Below are 18,382 nucleotides of genomic sequence, written 5' to 3' on the forward strand. Positions count from 1 at the left end.
TTCCAAAGTGATTGTAACACGCATTCCTACCAGTGATATGGTGGAGAATTCTAGTTCTTCCACGTCCTTGGCAACACTTGGTATGGTTAGTTCTTTAGCCTTTTTAATTTTAATCATCTTAACGGGCGTGCAGTGTATCTTATTGTGGTTTTTAAAAATTGTGAGAAAATACGCAAAACATGAAATTCGCCATTTTAAAAAGTGTGCAATTCAGCAGCATTTAGTCTATTCTCAATATTATCAACCATCACCACTATAATTGCAGAATATTTTATCACCCCAAAAGGAAACCCTATACCCATTAAGAAGTCACTCCCTATTCCCTGCTCCCATCCTCTGGCAACCCCTAGTCTGTTTTCTGTCTCTATAGATTTGCCTATTCTGGACATTTCATAATGGAATGTGGAGTAGGAAGTGGAATCACACAACATGTAGTCCTTTATGACTGGCTCCTTCCACTTACGTTTTTGAGGTTTATCATGTAGCCTGTATCAATACTTCCTTCCTTTTTGTGTCTGAATCATGTTCCTTTGTGTGTGTACACATTTTGTTTATCCGTTCATCAGTTGATGGACATTTGGGTTGTTTCTGCCTTTTGGGTATTGTGAATAGTGCTGCTATGAGCATCCGCATATAGGTTTTAAAAAGTTATTTTATTATGGTAAGAACACTTAATAGCAGATCTACTCTCTTAGAGTTTTAAGTATACGATACATTATTGTTGACTACACCTACTGTGTCTAGGTTTTTGTTTGAACATTTCTTTTCAGTTATTTTGGGTATATACCTAGGAGTGGAATTACTGGATCATATGGTAATTTTATGTTTAATCTTTTGAGGAACCTCCAAACTGTTTTCTACAGTGGCTACACCATTTTACATTCCCACCAGCAAGGCAGCAGGGTTCCAATTTCTCCATATCCTTGCAAACGTTTGTCAGTGTCCACTTTTTGGATCATAGCCACCCTAATGGATGTGAAGTGGTATATCTCGTTGTGTTGCCTTTGTTTTTGAAAGATAATTTCACTGTGTGGAGAATTCTAGGTTGCTAGTGTTTTCTATGATATGTTAGAGATTTTGCTCTGTCTTCCAGCTTGCATTGCTTTCAGCAACAAACTGCTATCATCTTTATCTTTTTTCCTCTGTATATAATGTGTCTCTTTCTCAGACTGCTTTCAAGGTTTTCTCTTTATCATTTGTTTTGAGCAGTTTGATTATGATGCACCTGGTGTAGTTTTGTTCATGTTTCTTCTATTTGGAATTCATTGGGCTTCTTGGATCTATGCACTTATAGTTTTCAACATAATTGGAAAAATTTTGACCGTTATTTTTAAAAAATTATTTATTGAGAAATAATTTTCATATCATATAGGTAACTCATCTAAAGTGTACAATTAAATGTATATTATTATAGACGTGAACGTGCGCATGCATCCCCGCCATCAATTCTAGAGCATTTTTATCAGGCCAATGAGAAACCCTGCTCTTTTCAGCTTCCAGCTTTCAACCTCACTTCCCTATCACTAATCTACTTTTTGTCTCTATAGATTTGCCTGTTTTAGATATTTCATATAAATGGAATCATACAATATGTGGTCCTTGGCCACTATTTCTTTAAATACTTTTTTCTGTCCCCTCTTCCTTTTCTCTCCTTCAGGAACTCTCATTTGTTTTAAAGTTATTTTGAAAACTGTACTTTACTGTCAGTATAATTGATTTCTTTGTAATCCTTTATATTTGATTTTATGCATTTAAATACATTATTCTAAGATGTCCATGGGCTTCACTAGACTGCTAGGGGGGTCCTTGGTACAAATATCCCTGGAAATATTCTATAAATAGAACATACCTATTCTAGACAGTGTTGTAGATGGGTGTTTTTCAAAGACAGCTATTCCTTAGGATATTAATAGATGCTGCAATAGAGGCAGTCTTTGCTCAAATAAGACTCAGTGTTGGGGAACACTGAACGAAACAGCATTTGACATCTTTTTCTGTTGGGTTTCTCAGAGCCTTTTATTTGCTAAAATGCTTTGTGTATATCTGAGATACGATGTGCAATATTTTTCAAATCCAGTGTAGCACATAGTACACACTTAAAAAATTTGTTATTAAAAAAACCCTCTATGGGCCGGCCCAGTGGCATAGCGGTTAAGTTCTCATGTTCTACTTCGGTGGCCCGGGGTTCGCCGGTTCAGATCCCGGGTGTGGACATGGCACCGCTTGGCAAGCCATGCTGAGGCAGGCATTCCACATATAAAGTAGAGGAAGATGGGCATGGATATTAGCTCAGGGCCAGGCTTCCTCAGCAAAAAGAGGAGGATTGGCAGCAGATGTTAGCTCAGGGCTAATCTTCCTAAAAAAAAAAAACAAAACAACTCTCTAATAATATCTAGTTCAATGAACTCTACAAATTCTCCAAAACATAAATTCCCTAAAAAAGGGCCAAAAATACTTTTAAATTATGTATAAGTGTTTCTCAAACTAAGACTAATAGTCCAATGGACCCATTTAAAGGGACGAAAATCTCTGGACTCCCCAATGATGACTTAAATATATTTTAGCTTAATGCATTTTAAATATCTACAGATATAAAACTAGGTATAACTGCCTCATAAATAATAAAACCAAAACAAATTTACAAACAAATACAATACAACAGAACCCGTCAACGTCCAAGCTAGTGCATTTAGCGTGATGGATCTTTCCTTGATGACACTAAATGGCTATTTGAACGTCACTGCGGGGGGCCTATTAAGGGGAAGGTGCTTTTGAACCCATTACGCCTTTGCTGCTGTGTGCGTGGGATGACTCGGTGCTCCCACAGCGCTCCTCCATCAGAACTTCCAAAAGCTGGCTTCTTGCCGGGTTGTGATAGCTTTTCAGCTTCAGTTCTCGCCTTGAGATTAGGTCTGCCTCTCTTTTCTCATTAACTATTACAATTCAAGTACTACTGCTTGGTCCCATCCCATCACAAAAGTGCAAACATGGGGACCGTGATGGTTAATTTTGTGTGTCAACTTGACTGGACCACAGGGTACCCAGATACTTGGTCAGACATTATTCTGGTGTTTCTGTGAGGGTGTCTTTGGTTGAGATTAACATTTAAGTTGATGGACTGAGTAAAGCAGATTGCCCTCCCTAATATGGGTGGGCCTTATCCAATCAGTTGAAGGCCTGAATAGAATTAAAAAGGAAGATCATTCCGTAAGTAAGAAATTCTTCTTACCTGACTGCCTTCCAACTGGGACATCAGCTTTTTTTCTGAATCTTGAGCCTGTCAGGCTTCAGACTGGAACTACAGCATCGGCTCTCCAGGTTCTCAGGCCTTCGGACTTGGACTGGAGCTAAGCCACCATCTCTGCTCAGTCTCCAGCTTGCTGGCTCACCCTGCAGATTTCTGGAGAACTCTGACTAATACAGGCACTGACATCATGTGGCAATAGGGATAAAGCATAATTTTCTAGTATAAGTATATCCAATGCAGTATCTGGGATATGTTTATACTAGAAAAGTATTTGTTGTTGATCTGAAATTCAGTTTAACTGTGAGTCTTGAATTTTTCTGGTAAGCCTACCTGTAGATGACACAGAATCTGATTTTATTATTTGTTAAGATTCTTATCAAGATGGAAAAACTAAAATCCTCCCTGAAAGCTTGAGGTCGGTCTCTGGACCCCAACTGAGTAGCCACCCTGGTGTTTACGTGAATGGCGCTCGTGGGGAGTGATGTGGGAGCCCGCCCGCCACACTGCTGCACCAGCCAGGGCTAAGTGGCAGGCTCTGTGTAGCTTGTGCTGCAGCCTGCCATAGCACTGTGCCACCAGAGAGGAAAGGTGGCCCTAAGGATCCAGTGTCGGGGCGGATGGCTCCTCCCCAGAAGCCTTCATGGTAAACACCAATGCCGGCAGTTCCTTGAGGGGCTCACTCAGTGGTTTCTGTACTGCTTGCTGGGACAAAAGAGACTTGTTGCCCACCAGCCAGACGCCTTCTGTCTCAAGTCCATCTTTCCCCGGATCCCCTCAGACTAGAGTGCCTTGCACGCCTGTTTACCTCAGTCATCTCCAAAACCCCACGCTCCTCAGGTCGATGGGACTCTAATCCCTGTGCTGCTCTGAACAGTCTCTAATCTGACTCAATTTCCACTCCTTCGGGCACTCCCAAGCTCTTCCTCTGTGGGTTTGGGGACTCGTGGCCATTGATTACACTCTCTCCAGTGTCCTTAGCCTCTTCTCGGAGGGCTCCCTTCCCTTTCTGCACCAAATGAGAGCAGGATGTCTCCCCATGAAGCTGTTTCTTCTGCAGCCCTTTCAAGTGGAGGGCGTCTTTCCTCCTAAACGCTGGAACCTGAGGGCATGGAGGTGCTGTGGTGGGTTTCGTGGGGCAGGTTAAGTAGGACCTCCTTGTTTTCTATTGTTGATTCTAAATCCATTCCTTCTTCCTCTTTCTTCAAAACTCCACTCCTTTGAAGTTCACACTAATGCACTCTTTACCCTCATTCCTTAGTGTCTTTAGCACTGACACACTGTCTGCGTGACTATCCTTTTTCCTGACACCATCCCTGGTGACTTCAACATCCATGTGGATGAGCCATGCAACATGTTGGCCTCTCAATTCCATCTTTTTCTTTGATCTTCTCCTCTTTAATCTCCTCCTTTGATTTATCCCACCCCAGCCACCTATTCCCTTTGTCTTATGCATGACCATATCATTACCAAAAATGTAGGCATCCTGTTCTCTGACTGTCGTCTCCTCTCATTCCGGCACCCTGGGGGCAATATTTCCACACCACCTCATCAAGACGTCCAACACATTGACCCTCCCACTTGTTCACTGTCTGTCACTTCCCTCATATTCTCACTTCCTTCCTTAACCAGCTTATTTCTGTGGTTCATTATGATAGCTACTCTTCTCAAACAGGCCCAATCCCCTTATTCTACTCTACTTCCTTTATATTTGCTCTCTGCAAAAGCCTATATATCTGCCTACTCCATACCTGAACTCAACAGGGAAACATCATGGGAGAAAAACACAAACCTAGACCAACTGGTCTCGCTTTAAATTCATGACCACAGATCTCAAGTGAGCACTCAATCTTGTTAAGCAATCCTACCACCCTTCTCCCGGTGTTCACTTCCTGCTCCCCAACACAATTTTTTCACAGCTTTACCTCCTTCCTCCCCATCTCATTGGGAGGGCCTCTCAGGAGGTGCCGTTCACTCCACGTCCCTCTGCCATCTTCATCCTATGACTTCATTGAAAAGATGGAAGTGGTTAGGCAGGAACACCCTTCTCCTCCCTCCACACCTCCAGTTCGTCTGAATTTCTGCTCCTGTTTCCTGCCTGCCTTCATACTGCCGCAGATGAAGTACCCTGCTTTTACCAAAAGATACCACTTTCACTTGTGAGCTGGATCCTCTGGCCTCTTGTTTTTTCAATTCTCCCATCTCTGCTATACCCCCAGTTTCTTTCTGTTCACTCAGGTCACTCCCAACAAAATGCAGACCTCTTCCATCATCCCACTGCTGCCAGAGCCTTGCCTTTCCCCCAGACCTTCCTGCAGCTGATGTCCTGTTTCCCTACTGTCCTCCACAGCAGCATCTCTGCTTCCTCACCTTCTATTCTCTGCTTGGGCTTCTCTTCCCTCCAGTCCTCTGGGACTGGCTTTCATGAGGTCACCAATGACCTCCAGTGGTCACTTCTCTGTCCTTACTTGATGTCTCAGCAGCATTTGATACAGCTGAGCACTCCCTTCTTGAACTACTTTTTTCACTTGGCTTCTGGAATGTCATATGCTTTTGGCTGCCCATTTGTGGTCTACTTGGCTGGGGGCCTCATTTGCTGCTTGACTTCTGAATGTCAGAGTGCTGGAAGTTTGGCCGTAGATCCTCTTTTCTAGCTACTTCTTCTCTGCTTTTGATCTCCTCTGGCCCAAAGCTTTGAATACACTCTATGCAGCAGTGCCTCCCAAAACTCTATCTCCAGCTCTGTCTTCATCTTGGATCTTGACTCATAAGCATCCAGTCTCGTATTGAGTACTTTCACTTGCATGTCTAATAGGTGTCTCAGACTTAACTTGTCCCAAATCAAACTCTTGGTTTGTCCCATCTTCAAACTCTCCCTCAGCCTTCCCTATTCCAGTTAATAGTCCCCATTCACACAGATTATCAGGCCTAAAATCTTGGCTATATCTTTGATTTCTTGATTTCTCCCACCCCTTATACCCAAGTCCTGTTAAATGTCCCTCTAGAACTAATCAAGGATCTGAAACTTCTCTGCATCATCACTGTTACTACCTTAGTCCCAGCCATCATCGACTCACATGGATTACTGTGGTCTAATGAGGCCTTTTCACATGTGAATTTCTCCCTAACTGGTGTTACCTCCGCAGTCTCATGCCTGTCCCTGTGGCAGACATGACCAGTCAATCAGCACACTTTTTCCTAATGAACATGGTCAGGTTTCCACAATCCTTTGCAACTTCAGGCAGACATAATTAATTCCTCTGAGCTAGCAGAGAGGATGAAATCCATTTGTTATTCCAGCTGGGCTGTGGTCTAATTTGCTTTATAGTAGAATTGTGTCTGTAGCCTGGCTTTGGGAGGTGGGAAGTAGTTGGCTAAGATAAGGTGATGATATGAATTTAGATCTATTTCTTCTGTTCCCTGATCTCAAGTACTGACATCAGTTCTTTGGCAGGACCCCTGAGCTGGTGGCTGGGCTGTGTCAGGAGGAAGCTTCAGTGCTGGGTGTTGCTGGTCAATTGGAGTGGCCTAGAGTGAATCATGGTGTGTGTGTGCAGTCTGGTGGAGGAGCGTTGAACATTTAAACATTTCTTTTGGGCCTTCAAGTGGGTAAGGCCGTGAAAGTCATGATTCCTGACCTCAAGGAGAAGCTTTTGGAGATGGAATTTTTAGAAGCAAGCAAGGGAGTAGACATTGAAAAGGAAACCTGGTGTCTTTGTGTATACAGATTGTGTACACGAGGGAGATTCACTCCCTTGCTGGGGCAGGTTTGGGGTGAAGATGGTGAGCGTGGATTTGGATATGTTGAGATTGAGGTATCTGTTGGGTGTATGCTGGTCTAAAGCCCAGGGAAAGGCTTGGACTGGGATTAGAGATTTGGAGGTCATCAACATCCACCCAGTGGTGGAAGGTGTGGTGGAGGAAGAGATCATTCAGTAGATATGGGCATGATGAAGTCGTGATCCTTGCTGATAGCTTGGAGCTCTGAGCTTCATGAGACTGACATGCGTCTGTGTGGCCAAAACTAAGTCACTGATTGTTATTCCCAGTGGGAATCAATAATCATTGATGTGACCCAAAGTAAGTGAATTCGTAAATGAATGAACGAGCAAATCACTACTATATAGCAGCAAGTCCAAGGTCTTCAGTCTCAGCCAGGGTCTTAGTGTCACTTGCCAATCCTTTTACTCATCCTTCCACTTCTTTTAATGACTCTTCATACCCCATTTTTAGTTTCCCACATCCCTCTCTGTATGTCCTACTTCATGGAGCAATTGAGACCATCACATGTGCCCTTCCCTTGTCTTCCCACTTTCCTACCCTCAAATCCAGCATCACTCCCTTTATCTCATTCTGAGAACAGCCCTCATTCTTTTCAAGGCCAATCTGTCCACCTGTGCTCTGGACCTCATGCATGCCCTCCAGATCTCTCCAGGACCTTGTTATAGCAGTTATCTTTTTTCTTTCCTGTATCCGCCTTTCAAGTGGTTTACCAATCTTATCCAAAGTTCTTCAAAGAATGGTCTATACTCACCATTCCTGCTTCCTCACTGACTATTCACTCCTCAACCCCCGTGCTCTGCCTTCTGCCCCCCACCTTAGATTTCTCTAGGAACACCATGAACCCCTACTAGCCAAACCCATTAGAAGCTTTTCAGGCCTTCTCTGACTCTTTGCTGCATTGACAGTGGAGGAGTCTCTCCTTCTGGTACGATTCCTTTGGTACACACAACACTGAATTTTCCTTATTCTACTCTTGTCTCCTTTGTGGGCTCCTCTTCTGTCCTTTCCTTAAATGGTAGTGTTCTTCAGGATCCATCTTTGTCTTACAGCTCTTGCTACTCTATAGACTTTCTTTGAGCAATCCCAACCACTCCTGTGGTTTGTGCTACTGCCTTTGGGCTGAGGAGGCATATGGGGGTACCATCACAAGAACACCCAGTGGCTTCAGATTGAATTAGGAGAGCAATTCTGAATTCTGTGCTTAAGTGATGAGGGATCTGGATTCAAAGCAACTCTGGTTAATGTTTCTTCCCCATTGCTTTGTGGATTAGATCCTATTGCAGCATTTTGTCATTTGTTTCCACACCTGTTAAAGATATCCACCTAATAATGACCTGTAATCCTTTACAGTCTTGGGATTCCTTTCCCCCTTTTCCCAGTTGATACATAGGATTTTTGTAATTTAGGAGTATTTATCTGCTCTGTTTATTATGGACATGGGGCAGGATACCAAGACACCAGGCTGATTGTTGCACACTCCTGAGGGCTCACAATGTGAAAGTAGAGGATTGCCCAGGACTAATGTCTTTGAATTAGGGATGCAGCTGAGATCTTCTCAGCCTCACCATCTCTTATTCCAGCTGCTGCCACAGTTGCTAGCTTTGTGTGGACACCAACTTCATATAGGCTCAGCCTGACAGTGTCTTATCCAGGCCCATGTTGCATATCTCTCTCCTTCCACCCAGGGGCTTTCTTATCGACTCTCCTGTAAGACCCATATGATGGCCATACATGCATAACTCAGAAATATGGGGAGAATTAACATTCCAGGGGAGAAACTTCCACCACTGAGAAGAGAACTGGTGGATAAATTCTTCCCCTTTGCCCCCTGAAGACAGTCCTGAGACTAGGGTGGACAGACATCCTGGTTTACCTGGGACTCCCTGGTTTTAGCTCTAAAAGCCTCATGTCCTGGGAAATCCCTCAGTCCTGCAAAAACCAGGACAGTTGGTCACCTACCTGAGATGCACATTGCATGGGGACGTGTCCATGAGCTTGAATAACAGGTGCAGCCAGCAGTGCCCATCTCCATAACATATGCCTGTACTGGCCCTCTTTCCTTCCTGCTTCACTGCCCTTGTCCCTCACTCCTGCTCCCTGATAAAAAAGTAGCTCGTAAGTCCCCTGACACTTGCTCTGCTTTCTGAGGAACCCAGGTTAACTCAAAGGAGTAGCCTGCCTCCTACTCTGATGGCACTCTGGAATTATTGCAAGGAGGGAGTTTCTCTGAAATCCACATGAGTTTTATTTGAGCCTACGCAAGTTCTCATCTTCCAACCATGTGAGCTGTGTCCCTGATGGCGCTTTGCTCTCCCCCACCAGCTGCACTTTCTCGCCCAGTAACGCTGCGCCCCGTGTACTTCCCTGTACATGCAGTGCCGCCTCAGACTCTGGACTCTGCTCATGCCTGGAATTGCCCTCCCCACCTTCTTGTGAGCAACTCCTACTCGTTCTTCCTGACCCAGCTCAGACAATGCCTCCCGCAGAGCCTGCCAACCCTCCTGGCCGAGCCTGGGGCGAGCACCCTCCTCCCTACCCAGTGCGTATAGATCTACAGCCTCTTTTCCATATTGTTCCCTATTCTATCTGTTCACTCACTACGTCGTGAGCTCCCGGAAGGCAGGGCTCTTATCCCGTTCAACACCGTACCCCAGCACTTGTCATACTCCCTGCGCATGCAGATTGGTTGAATGAATGAGTGAATTTTCACAGTAACGCTGTGGGGTCAGTTGTGGTGGCATGATTTCCATTTAAAAGATGATACAGTGGAGGATTAGAGAAGGGAAGATGTGGGAGGTTAGAGGCCGAGCCAGGCCATGGGCTTTTTCCATGGTCCCAGTTGTCTCCGTAGACAGAATGTTCCTGGCTTTTCCAAGCACTGTAAGCAGAGGACAGCCAGGGACTCAGAAGTACGCACAGTGAGACTCCCAAGGGGCCTTCTAGCGCGGTCCTTACCCAGCTTCCCCCGTGCTTGGAAGGCAAGCCCCTGGCCCACGGCGACCCTCACAGCTGCTCTGCAGGGCTGCTGGAGCCCTGCCTGCTCTGGTTTTCAGCTCTCCCTTTGTTTTGATCTTGGAAATGCCCTTACTTTCCTGCGACATTTCCTACACATTTAAAATGACTAAAACAATGTTTATCCAGCATTCCTAGGTGCTTTGTTCAGGTTATTAGTCTGTCACTTTGCCAGTTGCCCTTCCTCCTGGTTTAACCTTCATCTCCTCCTCCACTCCCGCTCCATCTTGGTGTGGTATCTCCACAGGTCAAGGGTAATTGTGTAGAGAAACCTAAAGGGGTGCCTCTCTTGGCCCTAGAGTTGCTGCTGAAGCCACTATGGAAAGGATTGATCCTGAGGCTGAAAGATTTATAGCTGGGGCTTTCCAAACCTGGGAGGGTGCTGTGCAGCATCCCACGAGAGAGTGTGGGCAGGTATGGACAGGAAAGCTTCACCCCAGCTGGAGTCCTCTTTCCAAGGCCAGCCCCAGTCCTTTGGCTCTCTGCTGCCTGCACAATGAAGTCCACTCTCCTCGGCCTGACCTTATGGCCTTTTGCCACCTGGCCCCATTGACCTCTCCAGCCTCACCTCCGCCTTCAACCAACCACATGATCCACGTTCTATTACTCGGACACGGCCCATCTTTCATGCCTCCAGACTTTGCCTCATGCTGTCTCTCTATCCCCGGGTACCCTTTTCCCAATGTTGTGCCCCTCAGATCTTGCCTATTCTCCAAGGGTCAGGTCCAGTATCACCTCCCAAGAAGGTGGGGTGAGGGCACTCTTCCTGTCCTCCAGCCCCCATAGCCCATCTGTGGCCCTTCTTGTGGCCCTGCTGACCATCCTTACTGTGGCTGGGGTCCACGTCTGTACCATCCTGGGGGAAGCCCCCTTTGGCTTAACCCACTCCTGCCAATGCTCAGCACAGCACCTTGCCCATGGAAGGTGATCAGTACATTTGTGTAGAATGATGAGAACAGGTCGTGGGGGCCTGGCTGCCACAGGGAGGTGTGGGAGCCTACCAAAGCAGCATTCTCCCAGTCGCTGGGAGATGACCATCTCATGGTGGCCCTGAACTTGATGGAAGGTGACCACTGCAGCTGCTCTCCATTTTCTCATGCAGCACTGGGGCTGAGGGCTCAGAGGCAATGGAGGGAGCACAGCTTTGCTCTGAATGAAGGCGAGGTTAAGGCTTTTACCTTCTGAGTCCTGGGAGGAGACGAGATGCCACCTCCTGAAAGATCGTTAGCCACTGTCACTCCAGGCCCAGACGAGGCAGTTTTCCCCGAGAGGCGCCTCTCATAGCTCCTCTGAATGTGGGAGCAAATGATTGGGAGGTCAGTTGATGGCGGAGGAATTTTCGAGAGTAATTTTGAGTATGCGGAGTTTTTGCCTTATATGCTGTATTTGGCCCCCAACTCCCGTGTCAGGTATGTCTCCACCTTAGCACGAGCTCCTCGTGTACGGCTTGGCAAGAAATGCTTGATGTATAAATGAATGACCCCTCAAACATTAGAGTTAGGGCTCTTAATGAGCATTAGATCCAATCCACATTTTATGGAGAAATAAATAATAGTAATAACCATTTATTGAGAGCTGACTCTTGCTAGGACCCATGCTGAGCACATGACATGTGTTATCTGATTTTATCCTTTCAACAACAACGTGAGCTGGAAGTTATCATCCCTACTTTTTTCTTTTAAGATTAGAAAATATGTCTGTGTACAAAGAGCTTGCCTTGTCTCTTTCATCAGGTAGGTGTCTTGGATAATTCATTCACGGAGGATCACTTAGTCCAACTTGATGAAGCCTGTATCCTTCAAGTACTGACAGAAACTGGCAGCACATACTGAGGCCATATTTCCGGATCAGACAGGGCCAGTTTGAGCAGATGCAGCAAGAGAAGAAGTCTGGCTAAGTTTTTGTGGGTGTCTCCAGTAGAGCTGCTGGTGACCCGTCTTGCTTTCAGGGGTGCAGTGAGGTGAAAGGTCGCAGAACTGGTGCCTTGCAGAACCAGCTGTGTCCTGGGTCCACTGGCTGACCCTATGCTATCCTGCTTCTCATTGCTTCTGGAGGATAGAGACCCACAGAAAGGCAGAACGTGGCCTGGGGCCCCAGCCCCTCAGGCAGGACGGCCACTTTATCCAGAGGCGCCTTCCTTCCTGGGCCTTCCAAGACACCTGGCTGCAAGGACACCATGAAGAGGGGAAAAGAATTTCAAGAGCATTCTAAGAGCCGCCTCCGTTCTCTTGCCGTGCAGGGAAGGAGCATGTACTCAAAGACCCGGCCAGGAAGAAAGATTTGATCTCCCGGCAGGATCCACTTCCCATGGCGACGCCTTCTTGAGTCGAAGCTCTGGTATGAAGTAAGACTTGTTTAAAGCAGTTAAAAGCAGCAATCCCCATTGTGTGGCATGGTGACAGTATAATCCTCCTTAATAATTTCGTTCCCTTTCCAAACCCCCCTCCATTATGCATCCTTAAAATGTGACTTCAGACGCCTCTGTAGGTTTCTAGTCCTGTAAGTGCAGGGGGATTTGGTGAGGTAAAAACTGTCTTTCTTGCACTCAAATCACTCAGAGACGCATCGCTAGAAACAACTCTCCCCAGTTTTTTTTTGGCTAGGGTTTTATGTTTTTTAAAATGAAAATTTGAATTATACACAAAAAGTAAAGATATTAGTATAACAAACCTTCACATCCGCATCACCTAGCTTCAATAGTATCAATATATGGCCAATCTTGCTTCCTCTATACCCTATCCACTCCTACCCCCTTACCACTGGATGATTTTTTTTCTGGTTTTTCTCCCCAAATCCCCCCAATACCTAGTTGTATATTTTAGTTGTGGGTCCTTCTAGTTGTGGCATGTGGGACGCCGCCTCAACGTGGCCTGACGAGCAGTGCCATGTTGGCCCCCAGGATCCAAACCAGTGAAACCCTGGGCCGCCACAGTGGACCGTGGGAACATAACCACTCGGCAACAGGACGGGCCCCATCCACTGGATGATTTTGAAAGAAATCTCAGTTGCTTCTGGGATACGTGTATCTTTTATCTCGAAAAGATAAAGGCTCTTTAAAAAAATTATCTACAATATCCTATCACACCTAAAAATTAACAATAATTTCTTAATATCATCAAATATCCAGTCAGTGTTCAAAAAAATATACATATATATATATCTCAGAATCCAGAGGTAGTCTACACATTGAATTTGGTTGATATATCTCCTAAGTCTCTTTTTAATCAGTAGGTTCCTCTTCTTCCTCTATTTTAAAAAATATATATATTTTGAAGAAACTTGGTTTTTTGGTCCTGTGGTTTTGCATGTTTTGGGTTTTGCTGATTACATTCTGGGGGGGGGGGGCATTTACCGTGCTCCTCTGGTCCCTGGGGTGAAATCTAGAAGTGCTATCAGTTTCAGGTTTGATTTGGGGGCAGGAAGGTTTCCGCGTTGGTGCTCTGTGTCCTTCTTGGTGGCACTTAATGCCAGGCTTTCTCTTGTCTTGGCTTCTTACGAAGATACTAATCAGTGGGCTGAGGTGTTTTCAGCCTGATCTGTCCGTTGTAACGTTCCTCACTGGCCTCGTGCCTGTTGGTTTTAGCAATCATTGATGATCGTTGCCTGACGCTATTATTTTATCAGGGATTTCAAAATGGTGGTGTTCTAGTTCTGATGTTCCCTCTCCATTTATTAGCTGTGATTCTATAAAGAAGAGCTTGATCTCCTCAACTATTTGGTTGCTCTGAAGTATAGTTCACAAAGGAGAGGCAGGATAAATGCTTGATTCTTTACCTTCATTTCCCTGTTTCTGGAATGGTGAGTTTATTCTCAAGCCTCCTCCAAGAGTGGTGCCCTGGTTATGCACTCTGCATATTAGTTACCCCCAAACGTAGTGGCTTCAAACAACAACCATTTTATTATGTCCCGCAGTGGGTCAGGAATTTCAGCTACAATTAGCTGGTTAATTCTTCTGCTCCCTATGGCACTGACTGGGGTCGCTTGGGGGTATTCAGCTTGCAGATGGGCTAGTCTGGAGGACCCGAGACAGTATTGCTCACATGTGTGATGCCTTCGTGGGAATGGCTGTGAGGCTGAGCTTTCCTGGACTGTCGACCAGTGAGCCTACATGTGCCTTCTCCAGGATGGCAGTCACAGGGCTTCTTACGTGGTGGCCCAGGGCTCTCAGAGAGTGTGCCCAGAGGACCAGGTAGAAGTTGGAAAGTTTTTTCTGACCTAGCTTCAGAAGGCAAGCAGCATCGCTTCTGCCATATTCGATAGTTACAAGTGAGTCCCGGGACTGGTCCAGGGGTGAGGAGAGGGTACTACACAAGCACCTGAATACTGGGAGGCACAGTTCACTGAGACTCTCTTACAGTTGCATGGAGCATGGGGTCAAAGGCCCTCCCAGCCTCTTTGAATGCGCTTGACTCCTTCTCCCCAGAGATCTGGCCATCCTCTTAATTTTGTCAGGGAGGTAGCTTTGGAGACACAGCCTTGCTCCAGGCGTCCACAGTCTCCTTCAAGGCCAGCAGAGTGTGGACAGCCCCATCGTGAGCAGAGTCAACAGTGAGTTACCAAGCTCCTGCAATGATAGAGTGCCCCTTGCCACCTCCTGCCAAGCCCCTGCCGCATGGTATGTCGTGGGCTCTGGCTTGTCTGAACACCTTCCTTGGGAACATCTTGGGGAATTTGACCTTGACTTGCTGGAAGACTGGAGCAAGGGTCTGTTCTGAGAGCTTGGCCCTCCCCTGCTCACGAAGAAGCCATTCAGCAGGACTAAGGGTGCCATGGGCGCATGCGCATAACAACTGCTTTTAATGGCTAGGGAATATTCCATATGGTGGATGCAACATGCTTTACCAAACCGTTTCTCCACTGGTGTAGTTGTTTGCACTTTTTGATTATTTATGGGTAATACTGTATGTTTTTGTGCACAAAGCCTTTTTAATTTGTTAAATTCTTCCCTTAAGATAGATTTCCAAGAGTACAATTATTGGTTCTTGATGGATCTTATCAATTTGCTTTCCAAAGAAGTGAACAATTTATATTCCAACAGTAGTGGGTGTGCCTACTGGCTTTTCTGGAACCTCAATAGCATTGGGAGTTATCATTTTAAAATGTTTTTGCTAATTTCGTAGGTGTAAAGCTGAACTTAAGCTTGCTTTGAATTTCTTCTGTTTCATATTCTATTCTGTCAGTTCTTTCCTCTTATACCAAAATTATAAAGGGTTAATTTGTTTAATTTGTACCAACCTGGTATTAGTTACTCAAGTGACAGGTTATTTCTAGTAATGCCTCCAATACAATTTGTATCAAAGATGTTCTCTTAACCATTTTTTAAAATCAAAACATTTAACTTCTAAATCTTCTCAGAGACAAGCAGCAGCAGCACTTTTCTTTTTTCTTCTTTCTTTCTTTCTTTCTTTTTGGTGAGGAAGATTGGCCCTGAGCTAACATCTGTTGCCAATCTTCCTCTTTCGTTTTTCCTCCCCAAAGCCCCAGTACATAGCTGTATATCCTAGTTGTAAGTCCTTCTAGTTCTTCTATGTGGGATGCCACCACAGCATGGCTTGATGAGCAGTGTGTAGGTCTGTGCCCAGGATCTGAACTGGCGAACCCTGGGCTGAAGTGGAGTGTGCGAACTCAGCCACTACGCTACCAGGCTAACCCCAGCAACAGTTTTCTTCTTGAATTCTGTACCTACAGGAAATTCACAAGTAGAAGCAATACCTACTTATATCTGAAATAACCCAGAGGAAATACCCAAAAACAAAAAAAAAAACCCCAAACATTTAGAAATAACCCCTTACATGTATAAAACAACTTAGAGGTTATAGCTTTCACATTTATTATCTCATTTGACTTTTATATTCAACCCTGGAGGTAGACTGGGAGAATTATTATGACCATTTCACAGATGAGAACATTGAGGTTCAGAGAAGTTAGGTACATAGTGACCCAACTAGTTAGGGGCAGATCTGAGTAGAATCCAGGCTTTCTGACTCCAAGTGAGTTTGTTCTTGCATTTACTTAAAAAGTCGTTAGTGGTAACTTATCACATCTCAGGCCATAGGCTAGGGGCTGGGGATGCAGTCCTGAATAAGACCCTGCCGTCTTGGAGTGCATAGCCTAATAGAAGAGAAGAACACTTACCATATAGACTAGCACAGGAGACCTGAACGACCCAGAGAACAGACACTCAGCCCAGCCTGCAGGGGCAGGAATTAAGGCAGGCTTCCTAAAGGGGATCAAGATTAAAGTGAACTCCAAGTATGAGCTACCCAGGCTATGAGGGAGGGGCCAGATTGATCTAGGCCAAGGGAAGTGATCGATTCTTCCAGAGGTGAGGGTGTGTGTGGAGGTAGACCTGACGAGCCTTGGTTGGATGTGAGAGGCGAGAGAGAGGGATCCGTTGAAGGTGATGCTGGGGTTCCTGGCCTGAGCAACTGAGGATGGGGGTGTCACTTAGTGAGAAGAGGAATAGAGGAGCTAAGAGCAGGTTTGAGGTGACGCATGCACACATGTGTGTGTAATGATTGTCAAGCTCTGAAAATCCTAGATAAATAAGCACCTTTCCTTTTCCTAGAGAACTCTATATGTAAATCATCCGAGGAGGTTTCCCAGAGGAGGTGTTGCAAATGTGGAGAAGGCAAGAGGAGAAGGAGAAGGGTGTAAGGGAGCTGGTGAGGTCTGTTTGTGGAGGCGCAGGCTGTGAGTGGGGGTTCTCTTGGAGCTGGAGAGGTTGGCAAGGGGCTGAGAGGTATGGACGTCATCTCGTTGATGATGGGCTAGGATTCTAGAAATCCTTCTTCAGTCACTAGAACGTAGCTGCATCCACTCGAATGTCAGGTACCCAGGGGCAGATCACTGAATAGTGTCTGGCGCATAGTAGGCACTCAGGAAATATTTACTGAATGAATGAGTGGTTGGTGATATTGAAGTTTTTGCCTTATCTTCCATTTTGTTGGGGATTTCTCAACACCATCTATTTCTTTCGATTATATACATTTCACAATAAGGCTTAACATAAAATTTATATACCAAGTTGAAAGCAGATTTTATTCACATATTTGATCTTTTTAAAATTAATCATGAATAATTTATTTTTTAGGAGAAAAAGCAATGTGTAAATGGTTTTTTTGGTCCTACAAATTTTCCCCATAGCTGTGGAATATTATTGAAAGAATTGAAAAGTACGTGGACCATTTTTGAAAATATGAATATATTTTCATATTCATGCTGTTTTCATTATCATTAAAAAGTTGGGAAAGATAAAATAACTAAACTTCAAAAATCTGAAGAAATTTTCGATATTTCTAGACTACATTTTGTCTTGGAACAAGCAATCTAAAAGCTTGGTGGATTTAGCAAGTGTTTTCAAACGTCATCACTGTTGGGGTGACGAATAATACTTAACAACCAGCCAAAAGTTATCAAATGTCAGGGGTGGGAGATTCCTTTGACTTCTGGTCCATCCTTTCATTGTACAGGTGAGAAACTGGGGCCCAGAGAGGAAAAGGGACTTCTTCAAGATCACACAGCAAGTTAGAGGAAGAGCCAAGAATAGCATCCAGATGTTTGACTCTTAGTCTAGCACCTTCTCTGTTGTTCCATGCTGTGGTGGCTGTTGTTTTTATTGATCTAGAACCCCTTCACCCACTTCAGGAAACAGACTTCATTCCTCTGGCCCCAGAGGTGGGCGTGTGGCTCAGGCCAGGCCAATCATTGTGTAGTACTTCACTCTCTCTGGTCTTAGTCACTGGTTCAAGGGATGAGCATGTGACCCAAGCTTGACCAATCAGAATCTTTCTCTGGGATTTGTGATAGTGGGTTTGGGAAAGAAGAGGACCTTTTCTTCTCTGGTTCTGAAGCTGTGTAGATATGAGCTTGGGGTATGATTGGGGTGGCTAGTCCTGTGTTACATGAAAAGAATGAGAACAAAAAGAAGACAGAGAGAAAGGAGAAGTGGTGCAGATGGGAGTCGAATTACTTATTCTAGTCGCCAAGGTGTGTCCATCCTGGAGGTTTTTTAGCTCTTTTTCTTTTTCTTTAAAGCAATGATAATATCCTTCCAATAACCACTTTGTTTTTTCTTTGCTTAAGCAAGTTGGACTTGGGTTTCTGTCCTTTGCAGCCAAAGAGGCTAGCTCAGGATTTCTCAATAGCGGTGGCATTGACATTTTGGACCAGAGAATTCTTTGTTGGGAGGGGCTGTTCTATGCACTGTAGGATGTTTAGCGGCAGCCCTGGCCTCTACCCACTAGATGCTGGTAGCACCCACCCCAAATGTGACAACCAAAAATGTCTCCAGACATTGCCAGATGTCCTCTCGGGGTTGGGGCAAAATTGCCCCTGGTTAAG

General features: G+C 45.1%; 1 long non-coding RNA gene and 1 pseudogene across 3 annotated transcripts in view; one reads left to right on the top strand and one right to left on the bottom strand.

Annotated features, from left to right (window-relative positions):
• LOC123289377 (uncharacterized) overlaps positions 1-18,382 on the top strand; it is a 41,164-nt gene that overhangs the window by 3,484 nt on the left and 19,298 nt on the right. For 2 of the 3 annotated variants that reach the window (XR_011506333.1, XR_011506335.1), the window contains exon 2: positions 12,279-12,376. This is a non-coding gene — a long non-coding RNA (uncharacterized lncRNA). Of the gene's footprint in view, positions 1-12,278; positions 12,384-18,382 lie in introns of all 3 variants that reach the window. The other variant, XR_011506334.1, reaches the window with a different exon arrangement.
• On the bottom strand, positions 551-12,217 carry LOC139046481 (small ribosomal subunit protein uS14-like; annotated as a pseudogene).

This window comes from Equus asinus, chromosome 10 (genome assembly GCF_041296235.1).
Source record: "Equus asinus isolate D_3611 breed Donkey chromosome 10, EquAss-T2T_v2, whole genome shotgun sequence".
Lineage (NCBI taxonomy): Eukaryota > Metazoa > Chordata > Mammalia > Perissodactyla > Equidae > Equus > Equus asinus.